General features: G+C 50.8%; 1 pseudogene; it reads right to left on the reverse strand.

Moving 5' to 3' along the window:
• Positions 1 to 695: 695 nt before the first annotated feature.
• On the reverse strand, positions 696 to 3,529 carry LOC123125956 (putative F-box/LRR-repeat protein 23; annotated as a pseudogene).
• Positions 3,530 to 25,486: the final 21,957 nt, after the last annotated feature.

The following is a 25,486-nucleotide window of genomic DNA, read 5'->3' on the forward strand; positions in this document are numbered from 1 at the left end:
ATCACCAAAGCCTAGATGAGGCATTAAAACAAATTTGGCACTGCTCAAACTAAGCAAAATAATTCCATTTTTTAACTAATTAAAACTCACGACTCATGGTTAATTCAAATGGCCAGGAAAGTTGGTTGCACCTCAGAGTTGAAGAACTTGCATGAAATGAGTCGTAATATCAAAGTCCAAATCACTGAGATACAGGCCCTATTTGTTTCAGCTTCAACTTCTACCAAATCAGCTGTGTATTCGCTTCATTAGTAATCAGCTTTGCCACTAAAGTACAACGGGGCATGCTTCAGGAAAATACACTATGAATGCTGATTCCAAATAGTTGTTTGTTTCAGATTCCAAAGTTGAACCTGGTCCCTGAAGCTGAAATAAATAGGTCCTTAGACTCTCACTCTAGCAAATTTCGCAGGGAAGCCTGAGCTGGAACCAGTGGAGTCACTGAAGATACTAAATTCAAATAGAGATCTCTTTGGACAAGAATTGGAGTTCAAAGAGTCGCCAACCTTCTGCTACTCTGTTAAAGATTTTGTTAGAAAGATAATTTTGTAGCAGCCAAGAAGATGTAGCATACCAAGATTTCATAAAGAGAGTTACTATGGAAGCTAGATACGAGTGTTTCTCCCGTCGCCTAACTAACTCAAGTTCTTTTTTTTCAACAAGCATATTAAATAACAAGTCCTTTGATACAGCGCTAGAGACAAAGGTATTAAAATGCATCTGAAAGAGGGGAGTACAAGCTAGAATTGGTACAGAATTATGCACAACATAAATTCGCGAAGAACTATCACAAACATAAGGATCCATGTTGAATAAGGTATACCGATCATAAAGATCACACTATATTCAGATCACACTGAATAATCTATCCTCTCATCTTCAGAATCAAGAGCATGGTCATTGTTGGAGCTTATTAATCGGTACAACACTCGTCATCCCACTTGAGCGTCATGGTCTTGATCCTGGTGAATTTTGCCCGCAAGGTGCGCTCATCATTGGAGTTGATCAAGAAACAATAGTGCAACCTAAGAACCTCCAAGATAGGGCATCTCTCAAGGATAGCCGTCAGTTCTCTCATGGTGAGGTCAATGTTTTCAAGTTCAAGGGAACGCAACTCCAGCAGAGGTGACTCTTTTATAACACTAGTGAGTTGTTTGCTGAAGACTCCGAAGCATGATACAAGTCGAAGGGTAGTCAGCGAGGGCGACCTGCAAATAGTAGGGCAATCTTTTCATATAAATGAATGCGGGAATGATGGTGTGAGGTGGAATTTATTATCCAATATACAGATGATACACTTATTATCATGCCTGTAGAACCATAGCAACTATCACATGTGATGAATGTTCTAAAGATTTTCTCAGAATTTATCGGTTTGAAAGTCAACTACAACAAGTCCTCTTTGGTCCCAATTAGTAAATCTGATGAAAGAGCTATTGGGTGGCTAACATTCTTGTTTGTTAAAAAGAAGATACGCCTTTCACCTATCTTGGGCTCTGTACGGTTCTACTAGACCTAAAGTGGATGATCTGATGCCTATCGTGTCTAGATTTAACAAAAGACTATTTGGTATTGCTTCAATGATGTCATACTCTGGTAGGTTGGTACTTCTAAAGCGGTGATTTCTTCCCTCCCCATCTTTGCATGTGCTGCATTAGAGTACCTTTTACAATCCTAGACCACTTTCAAAAATCTGGCGGAAGTCATCTTTGGTATGGTAAAGGAACTAATAAGCATGGAAATTGTCTGGTAAAATGGGAAAATGTATGCCTTCCCAAAAAGTCTGGTGGCCTATGTATTCTTTGATCTCAAAACAAAAACAGAACTCTGCTCACTAAATTCTTATACAAGTTCTTCTACCAGCATGAAATACCTTGAGTTGAATTGAGGGAATACATATTATAATGATGGTGAGGTGCCTAGCTATCCCACTAGCTTTGGATCTTTTTGGTGAAGAGACTGTTGTTCTATATTAGAGGATTTCAAGAACAAGATAGCTTGTAAACCCGCTTCTAGAAACATAGTCAAACGCTATCTTGATAAGTGGAATGATAAGACTTTTCAGGAAAGATTCCCACAATTGTTCTCATATGCGGAAGACATAACATCAATGTTACCATTGCATACAACTATGTTCCTAATGAATTTTATAATATGTTTCACCTACCAATGGCATCCATTTTTGTCCAACAGAGCACAATAATGCTGATCTGTTAAATGGCATGATTGGCAACAACAACAATCACTCACAAAAAAAGCAACAACAACAATGGTAGTTGGTAGTCTACTGGCATAACAATCAATATTTTATCAGAAGAATATATCTATAACTTACTAGAAATCCACCTGATCGTCCAAAGCATATCCAATGGATATGGAAATCATGTAGCCTTCCCAAACAGAAATTTTTGTTTTGGCTACTATTACAACACAAGTTAAATACCAGAGATATCCTGATAAGAAAGCACTTCCACATTGAAACCACTAATTGTGTTTTGTGTGATGATGAGCCTAATGAGCACCTTATGCATCTCTAATTCAATTAGTGATTTCAGCCAGAGTTTTTGGCTTGCTCTAGGTTTGAACAAAACACTGACTATGAAATTGTAGTGATGCTCATGGATGGGAAGGGGGGATACTCAATTCAATTTCATAGAATGCCTCATTGCTGGCTATTGAAGCATTTGGAAGCACGGGAATATTAGTTTTTTACAACAAGGTCAACAACTTGGAATATTGCATATCATGCTTCAAATCTCACTTTGATACAGGCATCAAGAAGGCCAAGCCAAGCTTAAAGGAAGGGATACTATTTATGAACTATTTGTAACATTTTATACCTAATGTATAGCCATTTGTACATGTCCCACCAATATTAATGAAAAAGAGTTACAGTAGGGATTCCCTACTATTGTCGCTAACAAAACTAAATCTGATTTATCAGAAATCAAATCAATTTGTTGTTCAGTTAAGCACAACAAATTATTACCTAAGTTGAATTTTTTACTAACACGGCTTTAAATAGTTAACAAACTTTTGAGCATAATAAATCAAGTAATAATGGAAGAAAATCACCTTTCCATGATATATTTGATGAGCTCATCGGTGACAAACATCCTCCCGATGAATACCCTGAGTTGTCCGCCGGAACGGTCGACGGCTACCTTCGCCATCTCACGCAGGACAGCATCGCCCTTTAGGAACACGGACTCGTGTTTGTCCATGTCGACGGATCGCCACACGTCCGGAAAATTGGCCGCCTCGAGCCAGGAGCGACACACGAGGCCGGCGCCCATGAGGATGTCGACGGCGCCGAGCCTAACAAAGATCAAGGATAGCGCATCGAGGGGCAGTGACGACCAGTCCCTCGCCGGCGGCGCCGCATCGTCCATCGATGATAGATCTAGGAGTGGATCGTCTGAAACTGAAACCGGTAACTGTCAGAGCGTCCGGTGAATTGAGAGACCAATTATAGAGGCAAAGTAGGGGAACGCGAGCCATCGACCTTTTTTTACATCACGCGAGCCATCGGCCTTTTTGGCTGTTGATTGATGAGGAAGATTATCAAGGGGCCTGCTTTTTCTTTCTGTTGAGAAAACCAAGGGTGGTCTCTCCTGTCCTGGGCCTAACCTCGGGACGGAATAAGGTAAGCACCTTCCTATTTGGCGCTTAAGGAAGCGCGAGAGCTATTTATCGCATTAAGCGATCATACAAACTACTCTTGCGTCCAAGGTTTCCTGCGGATATCGTTTTCTGGGCTAGCCCATGTTCGCGCACAAAAATAGAAGGGAAAAAGGAGGTAACAAGGATTGATCCCGGGCGCGCACGAACAAACAAACCGCACTAGCCACTGCTCTACGCCAGCAGTTCGGGATACCAGCAAGGGCGCGACCCACTTGAAGCATGAAGTGTCGATTTTCTTCTTTTTTTCCTTTTTCATTTTCTTTTCTTTTTCTTCTCCTTTTTTTTCCTTTTCTTTGCTTTTGTTTTTCCTTTTTTTCTTCTCCGTTTTTCTTCATTTTTTCATTGTCCGAACACTTAAGCAACACTTTTCAAATACTTGTTCCAAATTTTAATACTTATTCAACATTTTTCAAATACTGATTCAACAATTTTTAAAACTTATTTAACATTTTTTCAAATAGGCTGTTCATTTTTTTTCTTTTCTTTTTATTCTACACTTGCATATACATGGTCAACATTTCTTCAAATACTTGTTCAACATTTTTATATACATGATCAACATTTTTCTAAATACTTGTTCAACATTTTACTTTCTGTTTATTCGTTCTACATTTTCGTATATGTCAATGATTTTTTTTAATAAGTGATCAACATTTTTGTATACATGTTCAACGTCGTCCCAACGCTTATTCAACATTTTTCAAATATTGTTTCAACATTTAATACTTATGTCAACATTTTTTAAATGCATATTCACACATTTTAAATACTTTTTCAACATTTTTAATGCTTGTTCAACATTTCATATATTTATTCAAATATTTTTTGAAAATTGTTGAATTAGTATTTGAAAAATATTGAACAAGAATTTAAAAAAGGTTGAATTAGTATTAAAAACATTGAAAAAATATTTGAAAAATGTTGTATAAGTATTAATAAATGTTGAACGAGTATTTGAAAAATGTTGAACAAGTATTTGAAGAATATTCAATAAGCGCTCGGACAATGTTGAACGGGTATACAAAAAATATTGATCCCTTATTAAGAAAAGTTTTTGACATATACGAAAATATAGAGTGAAAACAAAAACAAACATAAAAAACAAAAAAGGAGAAGAAAAAAGAAAACCAAACAAAAAGAAAAGAAAAGGGGAAAAGAAAAAAACCCAAGAAAACCCAAAAATGAAGAAAAAAAGAAAAGAAAAAAAAGTAAAAACTGGAAAAGAATGTAACAGGGCAAAACCCGGTTCATTTTCCATCTAGCAGGCACGCTCTACGCAATGTACAACATGTCAAGTGTGGTGGGGTGGTTAGCATCGCTGAGACACTTGATTACTTGTTGATCCTAGGATCGATCCCCTGCTGTAACATCATATTAACTTACCTTTTTTCGAAAATATGCCTCACAGAGGGCCGGCCCGATACAGTAGCTCTCGAATCGGCGACCAACTGCTTGGAAGAGCGTGCTCCCAGCCACTCCAGCTAACTAGCATTCTTTGTGGTGGAACAACCCGCACCGAAAATAACTTAGCACAAGGTACAACCGGACTTGACTGCTGTGTCAAACCGGAATTAGTTACTCTAGTGAACAACTTTTTGAACGTACGATTATGCAAACGAATTTTCTGAAAACGAACAAATTTTGAATTTCCCAAACATTTTTGGAATTTGTGACATTTCTTTAAAGCACGAACATTTTTCAAATCTTGAGAACAAATTTTGGAACACAGAACAAATTCGGAAGCACGAACAAATTTTTAAAGCACAAACAGTTTTTGAATCTTGAGACAGATTTTGAAACGGAGAATGGAAGCGCGAACAATTTTTTAAAGCACAAACATTTTTTAATCTTGAGAACAAATTTTGAAATAGAGAGGAATTTTGAAAAATCCCGAACAAATTTGGAAGCGCGAACAATTTTTTAAAGCACGAACATTTTCTGAATCTTGGGAACAAATTTTGAAATAGAGAACAACTTTCACAAACCCCGAACAAATTTGGAAGCCTGAACAATTTTTGAAAGCACAAACATTTTTTGGAATCTTGAGAACAAATATTGAAATAGAGAACAATTTTGAAAAATCCCGAACAAATTTGGAAGCGCGAACCTTTTATGAAAACGTGAACATTTTATGAATTCTGGTACATTTTCTACATTTTGAAATTTTAGAACTTTTTTGTGTAACGAGAACAATTTTTGAATTTTGAGAACATTTTTTCGAAAACTGAACATTTTATAAAAATACGAACAAAATTTGAATATTTCGTATTTCTTTTGAAGAAAAGAGAAGGAAAAGGAAAAGAAAAAGAAAGAAAACAAACAAAAAAATCAGGAACATTTTTCGAAAATGTGAACAAAATTTTGAAAATGTGCACACTATTTCAGAAAAATGAACAAATTTTGACAAAAAGAATATTTTTGAAAATTCTAAACCATATTTGAACTTTTTGAAAAGCTTAAATAGAAAAAGGAAAAATATTAAAAAATAAAAAACAAAGAAAAGGAGAAAAAAGAAAGAACCAGTAGAGGGAACAAAAGTTTTTTGGAAATTTCCACGAATTGGTTTTTAAGTTTTGTCATCGCCTTTAGATTCTTTAAGTTTAGCATTGTTACTCTTACACATCCACGAGCCAGTCGCGGTGGCTACCGCGGCGTGTACCTCTACAGGAGGTCGTCGGTTCGATCCCTAGTGTGACCATTTTTGCGGAAACCACTCAAATGGGCTGGCCTAGGGTGAGTTGCCCCCTGTGCGAAGTGGCGACTACTTGCTGCAGTAAGCGGCGAATAGGGGTGCCCCTTAAGGAAGAACGTCAGCTGATACAACATTTTTTCCCTGAAATCACTAGTTAAGGAGTACTCATTGTAAAGACCACTCCCACCTTCCTAGGTTGCGACAAGTGGCGCGCTGCATGTGCGCCACTTGTTGCAACCCGGGAGTTTTCCTTTTTTTTCATAGATTCCTTCATTCAAAACGTTTTATCTCTTTAACCGTGCGTTCAAATCTCAAACCGTTTTTATCATTGAATTTCTCGCGTCGAGATCTTCAAAACTAGATCCCATATTGATAGGTTTTGACAAAAAAAATTACGAAAAAACCAGACGAAAAAACCGAGCCGGGAGCACGGGTTTTTTTCCTTTCGAAAGAGGCAGGCCCGTACCTCTCGCGGAAGCAAAACCATGCCTCTCGCAGAAGGAAAAAGAAGAAGTGAAAATGCGCTTTTTTCCGTTTCCGAGGAGGCACGGCTGTGCCTCTCGCGAAAGCACAACCATGCCTTTCGTGAAAAAAAAACAGAAAACGCGGTTTTTTATGTTTCCGAGAGGCACGGCCGTGCCTCTCGTGAAAGCACAACCGTGCCTCTCGCAGAACGAAAAAAAACAAAAAACACGTTTTTTTTTCATTTCCGAAATGCAGGGACGTGACTCTCGCGAAAGCACAACCATGCGTCTCTCGAAAGCAAAACCGTGCCTCTCGTGGAAGGGAGAAAACAGGAAACGCATTTTTTTTCGTTTCCGAGAGGCACGGCCGTGACTCTCGCGAAAGCAAAACCGTGACTCTCGCAAAAAGGAAGAAAAGAAGAGGCGTTTTTCACGCAAAAATATTTTAAAAAAAGTTGGTCCAAAAGTTCAGGAAGACCGGTGGAAAACCGAAACGTCGAAAAAAACAGGAAAAAACCCGTTTCAAAAGCCGAAAACGCCTGCGGAAAAATAAAAAATAAAATAAAATCCGGAGGTAGCGCCGAGAGCGCGACACATGGCGGGCGGCTGGGAGCGCGCCAAGTGGCGCTGATAGTTGCGAGGCTCCCGAAGAAGCGCTCGTTAACTAGTTGCTCTCTCTTTTTCCCACCTGTCTTGGAACCTTCCTATTTGGCGCTGGGTTGCTATACCGGAGCACGGTCTCTTGGGCCGGCCCATTCGCATGAGAAATCAACTCGCTCTACAGTAGATCGCTCGCTGGATCAGTACAACTAAAATAAATCGCTAGAACGGTCGTTCCATTGACCGTTTAGCCTTGTTGACTACAAAATATTTTGTAAAAAAATTTGCGATTAAAGAATGTTCACAGATTCTAAACCAGAGCATGAATTTGGAAAATTCATAAAAAATCACAAAATTTCAACAATTAACAAATATGGAAAAAAACTCACCGAATTTGCAAAAAGTTCACCGATTTTTAAAAAATCGTCAAATTAGGAAAAATTCAAAGATTTTGAAAAAACTTCATCGTTTTTTAAAAAATCATTAAAAATATAAAAAGTTCATTGATTTTGAAAAAAAAGTTCATCGAATTTGTAAAAAAAATCATCAATTTTCAAAAAAGATCATCAAAATTGAATAGAGTTCATCCAAGTTCACAAATTATAAAAACGAAAACATATAGATAAAAGAAAAACTTCACAAATTTGAAGAAAGTTCATCATATTCAAAAGAAGTTCATGAATTCAAAAAGTACACGAATTTAAGAAAATTTCATGAATTTAAAAAAGAAAAGAGAAAGAAACTAGGCACCAACAGGGTGATGTTTTTTTAGCGTTAAAGATGTACAAAAAACAAATTGGCACAAATAGGTTGCTAGTCCAGTTGGCTATTGCCTCCCATACCCGTCACTCACAGTTTCCTTTTTGGGATTTAAAAGACAGAAAAAATGTGGGCCGGCCCTGCTCGCAGGAGGGTGTCTGTGATTCAGGCGCCCGTTAACAAAATTGTCTATAACGGGTGCCTGAAGCACCAAGTAGGGATTGTCCCTGTGAGAAGAGACCTATGGTTTTTTGGGGCCTTTTTTCGCTAGGATACTTTCAGGATGGTATTGCTTCCTTTTTCCTTTTTTTATTTTCCTTTTCCTTTTCTTTTTTTGCTTATTTCTTTTTCCTTTTTTGGCTACTCCTGTTTTTTATCCTTTTGTTTTATTTTTTCTACTTTATTTCTATTGTGCAATTTTATAAAAAGATCCATTAACATTTTCAAATTTAGGATCACTTTTCAAATGCATGAACTTTTTAAAATTTTGGGAATCTTTTTCCAAACCGACAAACATGTTTCAAATCCACAAAATCAAAAACTTTTTAAAAATTTGGGAACATTTTTTAAAACATATGATCATTTTTCAAATTTGTGTACTTTTTTAAAATCCATGAACTTTTTCAAATCCATGAAGCCTTTTTTTAATCCATGATTTTTTCAAATCATTAATCTTTTTCAAATCTGGTATTTTCAAAAATGAACGAACTTTTAAAAATGTACGAAAAAATTTCAAATTGATGAAAAAATTCTATATTCATAAAAGAGTTGTTTTCACATTTTCTTTATTAAAAATGTGAAGTCTAAACTAGCGGGGAGTAGGAAAATCTAGAATGAAAAACTAGAGTGACCGACCTACCCACGGGCAGATGAACTGCGCGAGCAAACTTGACAAGGTTGACCATCCAATGACCTCTAACAGAAATCATCACTATGAGAAGCTGCAAGGCCAGTTGGATTTGATATTCGAAAGAAAAACTATGAGGTATTCATATTGCTCATTGTCTACATGTAAAAACTACTCTCTTTTTTTCATTTTAGATATGATGCTAGTTCTTTTTTCCGGGGTAAATGTTAGTTCTTTTTGAAGTAGCATGTAGTTTGTACCCTTTTTGATAATTAATGTTGGAACCTAACTATCTATTTGTTCTAGAATGGTGTCGTACTGATTTCTAGCTGATGTTGCAACACTTGGTTGCTTCATGTTTGATCTTCTCAAACCCGATTTCTTGTTTGATCTTTGTCGGAGTAATGGGTCATGGGTAGCTTAATCCGAGTTCCTGAACTTTTTAAGACATCGGGGCTGGCTGCGCCCCTCAAGACGTCAAGATGAAGCGCCTCTGGTGATCGGCTAGCTGAACGGCCGGCTGCCAGAAGACGGCCACGCTCAGGAAGGCGGCACCAAGACGGGCCGACTCCTAGCAGGCGGCCTCCAGAGAGGCCGGCTCCTAGCAGTCGGCCCACGGCGCCCTCAAAGTCTGCGCCCCCATTAAGAAGACAAGACAGTGCAAGGCTATAGTGTAGCCCATCACCCCCGAATCCAGGGCCGGGTGTGGCCACAGTGCTCCGTACAGGCGGAGATCTCCGCCCGGCGCGGTACTGTTGCCACTCCGCCCTTGACGTCACTCCTGTCAGGCGGAGCCCTGCTCCCACGACCGCCTGTCGGTACGGCCTGAAGACGGCGGGCCCTACCAGGCAGCGAGAGCCCAGAAGACAGCGGAAGCCTCACCAGTCGGACCCGAGGGAGGCCGGCTCCTAGCAGGCGGCCCGTTCCTTCCTCGGGGCCCGTGCACCATTAACCAGATAAGACCCGGAGTGACTACAGTGATCTCCTGCCAGGCGGCGGGACTGTAGCCACGCTCCCCTGACTAAGCAAGCGTCATTAGCATCACGGCTACAGTAATCAGCAGCCGGCAAGACCCGCGAGCGGCGGGAGCGGCCTGTCGGCTCCGTACCAGACCAGATGACGGGACCCACCAGGCGGCGGGCCCCGGCAGCCGGCGGAGAAGCCGACAACCAGAGAGACGGACAGCCAGGTCCTACACCCGGCCAGATTACCATTGTACCCCTGGGGTAGGCCTATATAAACCCCCGAGGACACCCATGCAAAGGGTTCCAACCTATTAGAGTTAGACTTACACATAGGGGGAGAAGAGAGCAAGCCTTGCCTTCTTCTACTTGTAGCATACAGCTCAAGGAGCACATCTCTACCCACTAGTGCCTTAGTGATCATGCGGCGACCCCGCAGAGCAGGACTAGGGGTGTTATCTCCTAGGAGAGCCCCGAACCTGGGTAAAGTGCGTCGACGTTCGTGTCTATGCCTCATCCCGCTTCCAGGCACCGGCGACGTTCTACTCGCTCCCACCATGATAAGCCATCCATTGGCATATGTCGCACCCAACCCCCGACATTTGGTGTCCACCGTGGGGCGAGGTGCACCGTCTCCAGGAGACCTGTTCTGGACGGGAACCTTGTTCCTTCCTGGCGAGCGCAGCCAGCCTGGCACGCCAGACGGCGTCTGCGCCGATGCCCTGCACGGCGCGGAGGTTGCCTGCACGGCGAGCTGCCTCACCGATCTTGTTGGCGAGATTCGCCTCTCCGATGAGCCCGGGTCTGATGCGGGCACCGATGGCCCCGAGAGCCGCCTCGTGAGCCTCCTCGATCAGCTCCACGTCGCCAGCGAGCCTGCTGCTGACTTGGAGTCGGTTGGCTCCACCGACCCGATGTTGGTCGACTCCGACACGGCGTAGCTTGACGCGTTCCCCACTAACGTGGTGGTCTATGACGAGCCGCTTCCTCGCGCGGACATCGGCGGCAGCACCGTCACGGAAGTGGTCGTCATCAGCCACGGCGAGCACTCTGGTGGAGGTGGCTAGGATCCGCTGCAGGCGACGATGCAAGACCTGACTGCGCCCATCCCGGAAGACGCCGACGCCGAGACGCTGGAGGCACGCCGTGTCCGGCTCGTCGAAAGTGCCAACCGGCTGGCCAGCATGAGACGCCTTTCGGCGGCCTACCAGCGGGAGATGGACCGTGCCGTCGGCGGCACGCCGGCTCCTGGTGGGCCTAGCCGCATTGGCCTGGTCCAGCAGCGTGGCGCGACCGTCGCCAGCGTGTTCGGGACAGATCGTCCCATCTACGCCACGCCTGCAGAGAACATACGAGCTGCCCAGGCGGCAGCAGACGAGCTAGACAAGCTCGAGGGTGACGAGCGTCGCCACATGACGGAGTGCGTTCAGCAGCTCCTTGACGCGGCTGCTGAGCAGCAAGAGGCCGGGTGCCGCACTGAAGTGCCCAACCGACGAAACGTCGACTCGCCTCCTCGCCGAGACCAAGGCGCGACATCTCGGACGCCGACTGGTGGCGTCCGCGATAGAAGAGACAAGGAGCCGGCTCCCAGCCGCAGCCGGACTCACATCACCATCGAGCGCGACCAAGACGGCCGCCCAAGAGCAGTGCGGCGACGAGACGACTGTCCGCCTCCCCCTCCCCATAGGGAGAGGCACATTTCCCCGCCGCCTTGGTCGTCGAGAAGGAGTCGGAGAGAACGACGCCCGCCACCGGATCGACCGCCTCAACCGATCCCTGGCCCTAGAAGAAGACGACGAGCTGGGTCCGCCTTGTTTTGGCCCCCGCATCCGAGATGAGCCCTTCCCCAAAGGGTTCACTCTCCCGAGAGATACGCCCAAGTACACCGGCTCCGTGAAGCCGGAGGACTGGCTGGTCGACTACTCTACAGCCGTCAGCATCGCCAACGGTAACAAGCGCGTTGCTGTGAAGTACGTTCCGCTCATGCTCCAGGGCACGGCCCGAACATGGCTGAACAGCCTGAAGCCCCGCAGCATCAATAGCTGGGTCGATTTCACTGAAGCATTCATCCGCAACTTCACCAGCACCTACAAGCGGCCGCCCAAGCCTCGCCAGCTCTCCTTGTGCGTCCAAGGCCCCAACGAGTCGAATCGCGACTACCTCACGCGTTGGGCCGAGCTGCGCAACTCTTGCGAGGGCGTGCACGAGGTGCAGGCCATCGAGTACTTCACTGCCGGGTGCCGAGAGGGCACCCTCCTCAAGCACAAGCTTCTCTGCGATGAGCCGGCGACCCTCAACGAACTGCTGATCATAGCAAACAAGTACGCCACGGCTGACTCTTCCATGAAGGCGGAGATCCAAGTTAATGTGTCGGGCAAGGTGGCCCCTCAAGCTCCTCGGACCCCGGCTGGTGACACCAGTCGGCGACAGCAACCAAACGACAACAAGCGCAAGGCCATGCAGCCGGCTTCCACGAGCCGGCAGGTGGCGACAGTCGAAGACCAGCAGCCGGAAGGGCAGCCTCCTCCCAAACGCCAGAAGGGCGGCAAGCCCAATTGGTTGCCTGCCTTCTCGTACGAGCAGACTCTTGATGCACCCTGCAAGTTCCACAGCGGCGCGAAGCCGTCCAACCACACCACTCGGAAATGCCACTGGCTCACCAGGATCGCCAAGGGTGATGGACTCCAGCCTCCTCCGCCTGCCGGCCCGCCGCCTCCTCCTCCTCAGCAGCCGGCGGTTTGGCCAGTCGGTGCAATACAAGATGAATACCCTGAAGAGCATGGAGCTTATGTCGTGTTCACCAGCGTGGCCGACGACAGGCACAGAAGACGGCAGCAACATCAAGAAGTAAATGTAGTAGCATCAGAGACCCCCGAGTTCATGCATTGGTCTCAGAAGCCCATCTGCTGGAGCAGAGCCGACCACCCGGAGGTGATGCCCAATCCCGGTTCCTATGCTCTGGTGTTGGATGCCACCTTTGCCACGGAGAGGCGGGCTGCTCGCTTCTCCCGAGTTCTGATAGATGGCGGCAGCAGCATCAACATCCTGTACAAAGATACTATGGAGAAGTTGGGAATCAAGCAGAGACATCTTCAGCCCAGCCGGACTGTATTCCATGGCATAGTTCCTCGCCTTTCCTGCTCACCAATCGGCAAGACACAGATCGGCGTCCTCTTCGGAGACAAAGAACACTTTCGCCGAGAGCCAGTCTGGTTTGAGGTGGTGGACCTTGAGAGCCCCTACAATGCGCTACTTGGCCGGCCTGCTCTGGCCAAGTTCATGGCGGTCCCCAGTATGCCTACCTCAAGATGAAGATGCCAAGCACCAAGGGAATCCTGACCATAGCAGGGGACTACAAGAAGTCGTCCGCCTGTGCGGCAGACAGCAGCCGGCTAGCCGAGTCCCTCGTGATCGCGGCTGATAACCGGCTCCTGGACCGGGTTGTGGCAATGGCAGGAAAGCAGCCGGAGATGTCGCCCAACCCCAAGGATTCGGAAGCCGAGGGCTCGTTCAAGCCGGCGAAAGAAACGAAGAAGATACCCTTGGACCCGGAGCACCCGGAGAGGCACGCTGTCATAGGTGCAAACCTTGACAGCAAATAGGAAAGCGAGCTCGTCGATTTCCTACGTGAGAATCGGGACATCTTTGCATGGTCTCCCAAGGACATGCCGGGTGTTCCGACGGATTTCGCCGAGCACAAGCTACATGTCCGGTCTGATGCAAAGCCAGTCAGGCAGCCCTTGCGCCGCCTGTCAGAAGAGAAGAGAAGAGTTGTTGGAGAAGAGATAGCCCGGCTTCTAGCAGCCGGCTTCATCATGGAAGTGTTCTTTCCAGAGTGGTTAGCCAACCTGGTCCTTGTGCTGAAGAAGAATAAACAGTGGCGCATGTGTATTGACTATACCAGCCTCAACAAAGATTGCCCCAAAGACCCATTGGCTTTGCCAAGAATTGACCAAGTGATAGACTCCACGGCCGGATGCGAGTTGTTGAGCTTTTTGGATGCATACTCAGGGTATCATCAGATCAAGCTAAACCCAGCTGACAGGCTGAAGACCGCCTTCATCACGCCATTCGGAGCCTTCTGCTACCTGACCATGACGTTCAGCTTGAGAAACGCCGGCGCCACGTTCCAGCGTTGCATGCAGAAGTGCCTCCTCAAGCAACTCGGCAGAAACGCCCACGTCTATGTGGACGATGTGGTGGTGAAGACGGAAAAGCGTGGAACGCTGCTAGAAGACCTCAAGGAGACCATTGAAAACTTGCGCCGATTTCAAATCAAGCTCAACCCGGAGAAATGCGTCTTTGGAGTACCAGCCGGCCAACTTCTTGGCTTCCTGGCCTCAGAGCGCGGCATAGAGTGCAACCCTGTGAAGATCAAGGCCATCGAGAGGATGGAGGTGCCCACCCGACTGCTGGACGTGCAAAAATTCACCGGCTGCTTGGCATCCATCAGCCGTTTCATCAGTCGGCTGGGCGAGAAGGCTCTTCCCTTGTACCAGCTCATGAAGAAGACCACTTTTTTCGAGTGGAACGACAAGGCGGATGAAGCTTTTCTCCAGCTGAAGAAGATGTTGACCACTCCGCCTGTCCTAGCGGCTCCGACTCCTAAGGAGCCCATGCTCCTCTACATCGCCGCCACCAGCCGGGTGGTCAGCACGGTCATAGTTGTGGAACCCAAGGAAGAAGGCAAAGGACTACCAGTCCAGAGGCCGGTGTATTACCTGAGTGAAGTGTTGTCAGCCTCCAAGCAGAACTACCCCCACTATCAGAAGCTGTGCTACGGCGTGCACTTTGCCGCCAAGAAGCTGAAGCCATACTTTCAAGAGCACCCAATCACTGTGGTCTGCACTGCCCCACTTGCCGAGATCATTGGAAGTCGGGATGCTTCAGGCCGAGTGGCCAAATGGGCCATAGATTTGGCCCCCTACACCATCTACTACCAGCCTCGCACCGCCATCAAGTCACAAGCACTGGCCGACTTCCTCGTCGACTGGGCCGAGACCCAGTACCTGCCGCCAGCGCCAGACTCCACCCATTGGCGGATGCACTTTGATGGTTCCAAGATGCGCACCGGTTTGGGAGCCGGCATCGTCCTCACCTCTCCCAAAGGCGACAAGCTCAGATATGTGCTGCAAATCCACTTTGCCGCTTCCAACAACGTTGCTGAATACGAAGCACTCATTCATGGGCTCCGGCTTGCCAAGGAACTCGGCATTCGTCGGATCCTGTGCTATGGTGATTCCGACTTGGTGGTCCAGCAGTCGTCTGACGACTGGGACGCCAAGGATGCAAATATGGCCAGCTAGCGCTTCCTCGTCCAGCAGCTCAGTGGATACTTTGAAGGGTGCGAGTTCCTCCATGTGCCAAGAAATGACAATGAGCAAGCCGATGATATGGCACGGATTGGCTCTACCCGGCAAGCAATACCAGCCGGCGTCGCCCTGTGATGTCTACTACACAACCTTCTTCTTGTAGTACTTGAGCACAATTTTCCTTCCCATCATTTTCACGAAAGATACTAAAAAGATGAAGCATATGAGGCACCCTTAATTCAATTTTTTTGTAGTTTTCTTTTATAGACTAAACTAGTGATAAAACAAGAAACAAAAAGATTCGATTGCAAGATCTAAAGATATACCTTCAAGCACTCACCTCCCCGGCAACGGCGCCAGAAAAGAGCTTAGTTGACGGGGTGTGAGTGCCACTTACCTAGCCTCCCCGGCAACGGCGCCAGAAAAGAGCTTGATGTCTACTACACAACCTTCTTCTTGTAGACGTTGTTGGGCCTCCAAGTGCAGAGGTTTGTAGGACAGTAGCAAATTTCCCTCAAGTGGATGACCTAAGGTTTATCAATCCGTGGGAGGCGTAGGATGAAGATAGTCTCTCTCAAGCAATCCTGCAACCAAATAACAAAGAGTCTCTTGTGTCCCCAACACACCCAATACAATGGTAAATTGTATAGGTGCACTAGTTCCGCGAAGAGATGGTGATACAAGTGCAATATGGATGGTAGATATAGGTTTTTGTAATCTGAAAATATAAAAATAGCAAGGTAACTAATGATAAAAGTGAGCACAAACGGTATTGCAATGCGTTGAAACAAGGCCTAGGGTTCATACTTTCACTAGTGCAAGTTCTCTCAACAATAATAACATAATTGGATCATATAACTATCCCTCAACATGCAACAAAGAGTCACTCCAAAGCCACTAATAGCGGAGAACAAACGAAGAGATTATGGTAGGGTACGAAACCGCCTCAAAGTTATTCTTTCGGATCGATCTATTCAAGAGTTCGTACTAGAATAACACCTTAAGACACATATCAACCAAAACCCTAATGTCACCTAGATACTCCAATGTCACCTCAAGTATCCGTGGGCTTGATTATACGATATGCATCACACAATCTCAGATTCATCTATTCAAACCAACACAAAGTACTTCAAAGAGTGCCCCAAAGTTTCTACATGAGAGTCAAGACGAAAACGTGTGCCAACCCCTATGCATAGGTTCATGGGTGGAACGCGCAAGTTGATCACCAAAACATACATCAAGTGAATCACGTGATATCCCATTGTCACCACAGATACGCACATGCAAGACATACATCAAGTGTTCTCAAATCCTTAAAGACTCAATCCGATAAGATAACTTCAAAGGGAAAACTCAATCCATTACAAGAGAGTAGAGGGGGAGAAACATCATAAGATTTGTTTTATCTCCTCCCCCCTACACCAAAAGGTTAGGGCTTCTCTCCCCCCCCCCAATCTGTTGTAAATATACTATGTACAGTGGTGATATCTCTTAATACAATACAGTTGGAGCCTTTCCTACTGTTTCCTGCTCAAAAAAAGAAACATCATAAGATCCAACTATAATAGCAAAGCTCGCGATACATCAAGATCGTATCACCTCAAGAACACGAGAGAGAGAGAGATCAAACACATAGCTACTGGTACATACCCTCAGCCCCGAGGGTGAACTACTCCCTCCTCGTCATGGAGAGCGCCGGGATGATGAAGATGGCCACCGGTGAGGGTTCCCCCCTCCGGCAGGGTGCCGGAACAGGGTCCCGATTGGTTTTTGGTGGCTACAGAGGCTTGCGGCGGCGGAACTCCTGATCTATTCTGTTCCCCGATAGTTTTAGGGTATATTGATATATATAGGCGAAAGAAGTTGGTCAGGGGAGCCATGAGGGGCCCATGAGGGTGGAGGGCGCGCCCAGGGGGGTGGGCGCGCCCCCTGCCTCGTGCCTTCCTTGTTGCTTCCCTTACGTGCACTCCAAGTCCCCTGGATTGCTTCCGTTCCAAAAATAACTCTCCCGAAGGTTTCATTTCGTTTGGAAGGGAAAAAACAGAAACTGGCACTGGGCTCTGGGTTAATAAGTTAGTCCCAAAAATAATATAAAAGTGCATAGTAAAGCCCATTAAACATCCAAGATGGATAATGTAATAGCATGAATACTTCATAAATTATAGATACGTTGGAGACGTATCACCCTGCAACGCCTCCTCAAGCCGTCTGTCAAGCCATCACCAGAATCAGAATCCATCTTCGTACCAGCTCCTCCTGAAGCAGTCAGGTCCGACTTGAGGACCCCGGTAGCCGGCGCGGGGAATTCGGCAGGCGGCCTGGGGACTACAGCAGTCGCACCCGGCCCGGGGACTGTAGCAGTCGGCCCGGTGACTTCATCAACTCAGCAAACGGCAGCCGACTCCAACCCGCCGCCTCCCGGCCCAACCGCCCTCGTGCAAGTAGCAGTCCTAGCAGTCAAAGAAATAGCAGCACCTTCCTGGGCTCAGCCCATCCTCAACTTTCTGGTGAACAAAGAGTTGCCGACTGACGAGATCTCGGCCCGGCAAGTGCAACGACGGGCAGCAGCATACACCATCGTCAACAGAGAACTTGTGAGGCGCAGTGTCACTGGTGTTTACCAGCGCTGCATGGAGCCGGAGCAAGGCCAAGCAATCCACAAAGATATCCACCAAGGCGAGTGTGGTCACCACGCGGCTTCACGAGCACTCGTCGCCAAAGCTTTCCGCCACGGTTTTTCCTGGCCGACTGCTCTAGAAGACGCCAAAGACTTGGTCCAGAAATGCAAAGGGTGCCAGAAGTTCCGCTCCAAGCCACATCAGCCTGCTTATGCACTCAAGACTATCCCCATTGCCCGGCCCTTTGTTGTTAGGGGGCTGGATATGGTGGGACCATTCAAAAAAGCACGCGGTGGCTTGACTCATCTGCTTGTCACGGTGGACAAGTTCACCAAGTGGATAGAAGCAAAACCAATCAAGAAGTTGAATGGTCCGACTGCTGTGACTTTCATCTCCGACATCACCATCCGATATGGCATACCACACAGCATCATCACCGACAATGGCACAAACTTTGCCAAAGGCGCCTTGGCCCGTTTCTGCGCGACGCAGGGCATCCGACTGGACCTAGCGTCCGTTGCCCATCCGCAGTCAAACGGCCAGGTGGAGCGAGCAAACGGCCTCATTTTATCCGGCATCAAGCCCCGACTGGTCGAGCCTCTAGAGCGGTCGGCCGGCTGTTGGCTCAACAAGCTGCCGGCCGTCCTCTGGAGTCTGCGCACAACTCCGAACAAGTCAACCGGCTTCACGCCTTTCTTCCTCGTCTCCGGTGCCGAAGCCGTCATCCCGGCGGACATAGAATTCGACTCCCCTCGAGTCACCATGTACACCGAAGAGGAGGCAAAAGAAGCACGAGAAGACGACGTCAATCTGCTGGAAGAAGGCCGGCTATTGGCACTCAGCCGGTTCACCATCTACCAGCAGAGCCTGCGCCGATACTACAACCGAAAGGTCAAGCCAAGATCCTTCCAAGAGGGAGACCTTGTGCTCCGGCTGATCCAGCGAACAGCCGGCCAGCACAAGCTCTCGGCACCTTGGGAAGGCCCCTTCATCATCAGCAAGGTGTTGGGCAATGACTCCTACTACCTGATCGATGCTCAGAAGCCCCGAGCACGCAAAAGAGACGACTCCGGCAAGGAGACGGAGCGACCATGGAATGCAAACCTCCTCCGAAGGTTTTACAGTTGATGCAGTATTGTCGGCGTTCTGGGAACGGGGGTCCCCAGACTTGCCTGCCTGCGGCCCACGGCATGGCTAAGCAAGCAGGCTGTACGGCCCATCTTCATCAACAAGGCATCCAAGACCCTCGCGAGGGTCCGAGCCTCGCGAGGCGGACGACACAAGACCTCCTCCGGAGTGGCCTAGCCAGGCAGGCTCACGAGGAGCGGAGATATCAAGGCGGGGCAAAACCTCACGAGGCTCTCGTGACGTGAGCCGTGACGCACGGCACCAGGCGGGCGCCAGCGCGCGCAGCGTCCTTATTTCCTCTTTGGTGCTAAGGAGGCCAGCGCAGGCGAGGAGTACCGAGGCATCAGGCAAAGGTTGCTATATTGGTGCATCAAGACCAAGACCGGGAGGACGGCAAGACGGAGGTCATCGTGGAGCCCAGGACGGCGTCACCACCAGAGCTTTTCGCAGGCGAAGACCGCTTTTGTCAGGATAGCTTGTACTAGCTGTCCCCCTTCAAATTCGCCCGCCGTTGTTGGCTCCCTTCCCGCTCAATATTTGGGAAGAGGACCAGGGCCTATATAAGTAGAGCTAGCCATCACAGTAGGGCATCGGGCAATTCACCAGCTCTCACCCACACAAGTTAGCCAGGCACAAGAACACCTCAACCTCAGGAGGCTGTTCTTCCCTTGTACTGTTCATCATCAGCCCAAGAGGCAATCCACCACCACCACACTGGAGTAGGGTATTACACCACAACGGTGGCCCGAACCAGTATAAACCTCGTGTCTTTCTATGTTGCGAGTTCGTCGAGTTCGTCCGCGAGATCTTAGAGAGCTAGGGCGTAGATCGGTGGGAGGGAAAGACTTCGCGCGCACCCCAGTGTTCGAACCTTAAGGGTTTGCCGGAACCCCACATCCGACATTTGGCGCGCCAGGTAGGGCTCCGCCGTAGCTTCCCTTCCATCAGTTCGTCGCTCCATCGCTCCGTCGTCTCCATGGCGGACGCTCGCCGTGCTCGAGCTGAGCGTCGGGCTGCCCTCACCGCCCGCGTCGCTCAGACGGCTCCCGTTGGCGGGCCACCTTGTCGCTCTCCGTCTCCCGCCGCCAACGCTGCCACCGGCCCGGCGGGGAGCAAGCAGTAGGCGTCCTCGCTGCATCCTTCGGTGCGGAAGGACGGCCGCACCACTACTCCATCACTGACCCCTGCCGGCTCTTCGTCTCACACGCACCGCGCTCCCATGGAGGCACGGGTCGCGCTCCTCACGGCGAACGAGCTCCTACGCTACCACCCTGTCGACGACCTCTACGAGGAGTGGCTTGACCGCGTCGCCGAGCTCGTCCGCGCCGCAGGGGGCTCTCCGGCGCCGTCCCACTCTCTGCCTCCCCTCAACCAGCCGCGGGCGACGGGGCTCATGGCATGCCTCCACCTCCTCAGCCCCAAGACGGCACCTTGGCACCAAGGCGTGCAGCACCGCGGCGTGATCCGCCGCGCCCGGCACCCGCGCGCGAAGAGAGAAGCTGCCAAGAAATCCCGCGGCCGCGAGAAACTGCACCTGCGCTCCCTGCGCCACCTCGTCAAGACCGTGTGCCGCCCGCAGCGGCGCAGCGCGGACCCCGCCAAGACCAAGCTCCACCTCTGAAGCGGGCCCTGGCAACCACGGCTGGCTGCCGCACCTTCACCCCCGAGCTGCGTAGCGTCGCCTGGCCAGGCAAGTTCAAGTCGGACCTGCCTCCTCGCTACGATGGCACTGCCGACCCCGCGGAGTTCCTGCAGCTCTATGAGCTGAGCGTCGAGGCGGCCAACGGCGACGAAAAAGTCATGGCGAACTGGTTTCCCATGGCTCTCAAGGATGGAGCCCGCTCCTGGCTCCTGAACCTGCAGCACGGCTCGATCTCCTCCTGGGACGAGATGCGCGACCGCTTCGTCGCCAACTTCCAGGGCACTCGCGACCACCCGCCGGCCGCGGGTGATCTACGCCGCATCAAGCAGCAACCAGGAGAGACCCTCCAGAAGTACATCCAGTGCTGCAACAACACTCGCCTCAAGATCCCCAAGGTCACGGACGAGGCCATCATCTCCGCGTTCTCTGACGGCGTCCGCGACGTCAAGATGAAGGAAGTGCTCGCCATCCACGAGGAGCTCTGCACATCTCAGGAGCTGTTCAACCTTGCGACCAAGTGCGCAAGAGCTGAGGAGGGGCGCCTTTCTCTCCTCGAGCTACCAGTTGCAGGAGCGGAGGAGAAGAAGGCCAAGGACGTGAAGCGCAAGGAGGCAGCTGTGCTCGCAGCGGAGCCCGACACCAAGCGGGGCAGAGATCCGCCCGAGTCATCCAAGAACGGTCGACCGTTCTGCGCCTTCCACAACCTAAACACCCACAACACCAGCGACTGCCAAGAGCTCAGAGTCATACGGGAAGGACGCTACGGTCGACGCCCCGAGCGCAACAACCGTGGCTACGACCGCGGAGGAGGACGTGGAGGCGGACGCTGGGACGACCGTGGCCCGCGCCAGGAGTGGCGCGACCGGCCTCGTGAGGATGGCAGGACCAACCTCGCGAGGGAGCCTGGAGGGACCCGCCTCGTGAGGATCGCCCCCAAGGCAACACCGGTCTTCCCCCGCTGCCGCCACCAAGAAGGAACGACGATCACCACCAGGACGAGGGGGCTGGGGGCTTCCAGGAGCCGCGTGCAATCGCCTGCATCTTGGGCGGCGCGCAGGCCCCAGCGTCTCAACGCATCTTCAAACAGTTCGCTCGCGAGGTGAACGCGGTGCTCCCCAAGCTCGAGGCCACGCGCCCGCTCAGGTGGTCCCAATGTGCCATCACTTTCAACTCGGCGGATCAGCTCAAGTGCGCAGCCACCGCTGGCGCCCTCCCAATGCTGTGTTCCCCAGTCATCAGCAATGTGCAGGTCACCAAGACCCTCATCGACGGTGGAGCAGGGCTCAACATCCTGTCCGTCGACACGTTTGACAACCTCCAAGTGCCATATGAACAGCTCCAGCCCACCAAACCTTTCTCAGGAGTGACCGACGGTTCCACCACAACGATAGGGCAGGTCCGCCTGCCTGTCACCTTCGGAGAGCGCAAGAACTATCACACCGAGCTCATCGACTTCGACGTCGCGCACATCCGCCTGCCGTACAATGCCATCCATGGGTATCCAGCCCTGGCCAAATTCATGGCAGTCACGCATCACGGCTACAACGTTCTCAAGATGCCAGGAAGCCGAGGAATCGTCACAGTCCCATGTGAAGAGAGAGATGCGGTGTGCTCCCTTGAGCGCGCCTTCCAAGCTGCAGCAATCGATGACCCCGACAGCAGAAATGAAGGCCCTCCGGAGACCATCCCCAAGAAGAAGCAGTCGCGCCGTGTAGGACCTCAGGAGGATGGCGTCGCGGCAGGAGCCTCGTCAGGATCAGCGCCCGCTCCAGGGGCGCCTCCCTCCATCGCATAGGAAGGCGCGCCCGGCGCCCTCCTCGGGCAGGGCTCGGGGGCTCTCTTCTGGAGGGCCTCAGACCATGCCAACCTCACGAGGAAGGCGCTTGGGCACCACTTGGAAGCATGCTTCGCGGCACGCGACCCTCAGGAGAGCACAGGCCAAGGAGTGCCCACCACTCAGGAGTTCATCACCGGGACCACTCAGGAACTGCAAGAAGCAAGAGCCATGCGCAGCGACAGCCGCTCACGAGGCGCAGCTCCCCATCCAGGCGAGGATGCTGAGCTGCGCGTCTGCATCGACGTCCCCGGACTGAACAGGGCCGCATCTCAGGAGCGCTTCTGGCCATCGCGTGTGGGCCGCTGCGAGGGCCCACCACACAGCTACGTTCGCATGCCCTTCGGCTTGCCGAGCGTGGCGTCAGCCCATCAACGCGATCTGCAGCGTATCCTGGCGGCTCAGGAGGCCAGGTTCCACGATGTCCTGGAGGAGATGGAGATGGTCTTCAGGGAACCTCCCGAGCCCCTAGAGCCTCCCGAGGCTCAGGGCTCCGGTGGCTCATGAGTCATTTCTTCAACGCATGCTTTCAGCTGCACCAACTCTACTTCGTCTACAGAACCGGGTGACATCTTTCAAGCTCGTTTAAGCTGGGAGCGCCCCTCGGGCTGCATTATTCCTAGGCCACGTGGGTCCGTCCCTGTGGCATGTATCCCTTTTGCTTATGTCTTTAGCTTACCTTGTTGGGGGCGCCCCTTGGGCTGCATCATCCCCAAGCTGCTCGGGCCGGACCCGGTGGCATGTATCTTCCTGCATTTACCTAAGCTGATCTGCTCTCCATGCTTAACCTGCCAACGTCTATCGCCCGCTCGATTGCCACCCGCCACGGGTCTGTTCATCCCATGCAATTCTCTTGCACGTTAAAAGGGGGCTCCTGAGCATCGCGACTCAGGAGCTCTTACTAGCTCTCCAGCCCTCACCCCCTGGCCTTGACCACGGCATCGCGACCTGGCATACCAGCGGCGGCTGAGCTCGCTCGAGGGCTGGGACCTGAGGACGTAGAGTGCTTGCATCTAACCGCCTTGCAGGAACACACAGTTACCAAGACTCAAGACCAGGCGCAACCCGCCTTGAGGTCGGGCCTCGTGAGTCCCGCGTTGGCTCACGAGTGCCCAGCTACACCTCGCAGCCCTGCCGTGCAAGCCACGTGTCAGGGCAGGGCTGTACATGCCCCGGGGGCTCCTCCTGGAGGGGGGCCCCCATCCCACGTCCAAGTGGAAGCACCATGCTCTGCGCTGGCTATCGGCACTGCCGAGAAGCGGCTATGCCCGTGCACAAGCGGAAGCACTATGCTCCGCGCTGGTGATAAACAACTGAGGGCGGCCCCACGGTCGTACCAACCTCAGGGAGCCCAGAGCTCAGCGTCCAGCCTTACCGCAACACCTCCCCTCGGGAGAGCCACGCATGGGGGCTGGGCACGGGTCATGCCCAAGCGCACGCCACCCAACCAGGTCCCCCGGACCTGGGCATCGCGCGCCCCTCCCGAGGCCTCGGCGAGGGCATGTATGGAAATTGTTTGCACGTCAAGGGGGACTCCTGAGCATCGCGACTCAGGAGCCTAACTGGTCCCGTAGCCCCTCACTCCTTGGTCCGTCCTGGTCTCCGGTCGCCCCAATGGCGGTTGAGGTATGTGCGAGGCCGGGCTCTGCCGACGTAGAACATTAGTCTACCCTCGCGAACTCTCCCTATAAGCTGTTTGCGCGTCAAGGGGGACTCCTGAGCATCGCGACTCAGGAGCCTAACTGGTCACGTAGCCCCTCACTCCTTGGTTCGTCCTGGTCTCCGGTCGGCCCAATGGCAGTTGAGGTATGCGCGGGGTCGGGCTCTGCCGACACAGAACGCAAAGCAAATAGGAAGGATATCGCAAAATCTCGAAGCAAATATTACAAGCATATCGTCCTCACAATACCAAATGAAAAGTCTAAACGCCTCCACGAGGCCTGATACATGTCGCAGGAACGGAATGGGAAGAATGGCCGCGGGTCACCTCTAGACGTCGCCGTCGCCTGCGGAAGGTGCTCCCCCATGAGCAATTTTGTCTTCACCTTCACCACCAGCTGCAAGGCCGGCGACATCGCCGGACAGAGGAGAGGAGACAAAGCCGCGGAACTTCCTCAGCAAGGCCCCCACCTGATCTTGCATGGCCGAGGCAGCCGCCTCGTATTGATCTTCAGCTACAGGCTCTAGCAGCTCGTCAAGGCAGGCGTTGGGGTCGCAAAGATGCAGGTGGCTAAAGACGCGAGTCAGCGCGGCTGAAGACAGGACGCGAGCTTCTGCCTCCGCCATGGGACCGAGACCATCAACAACCTCCTCAAGTGCCTTCACCACGAGAGGAAGCAGCTGGGCGGGGCCGTCCTCGTCGGTGTCCAAAGGCTTCTCCAGGCCGTGCTCGTAGAGCGTCTTCAGCGCCTTGCGAGATCTCTTCTCGTGATTGGCGAAGGCCACGCGGTCTTCGGCCAGGACTCGCGCCTTGGCGTCAAGATCGGCCTCCCTCGTCCCCATCTTCAGCTCCAACTCTGCCAACCGGTTGCGCTCGGCGGCCTGCTTCTTCCCCAGCTCCGCCAGCTTAGCATCATGGTTCTTGACGGCTTCCTCCCGGGCCTTCAGCTCCACCTCCTTCGCTTGGCGGCAGCGTACCTCTTCGGCGTGCTTGTCGCGCAGGCTCTGCAACTCGCCCTCCAGCTCTTGGCAGCAGTCACGGGCGGCCTTGGCGTCTTTCAGCGCCGCCTCATGATCGGCTGCTGCGCTGGCGGCTCCTTGCTTCTCCTTCTCGGAAGCCGCAACAGCCTGGCCCAACGCCGCGCGAACCGCCAGGTCAGAGTGAAGCCAGCCAGAGGCCAACTCCAGACGCCCGGCCACCAGGCACGGGTCCGCGCTCAGAAGATCCGCTGCAGCTGGGTCATCTCCGAAAGGGCGTGCTCCAAGACAGCAGCAGGAGCAG

This window comes from Triticum aestivum, chromosome 5D, assembly GCF_018294505.1.
Source record: "Triticum aestivum cultivar Chinese Spring chromosome 5D, IWGSC CS RefSeq v2.1, whole genome shotgun sequence".
Lineage (NCBI taxonomy): Eukaryota > Viridiplantae > Streptophyta > Magnoliopsida > Poales > Poaceae > Triticum > Triticum aestivum.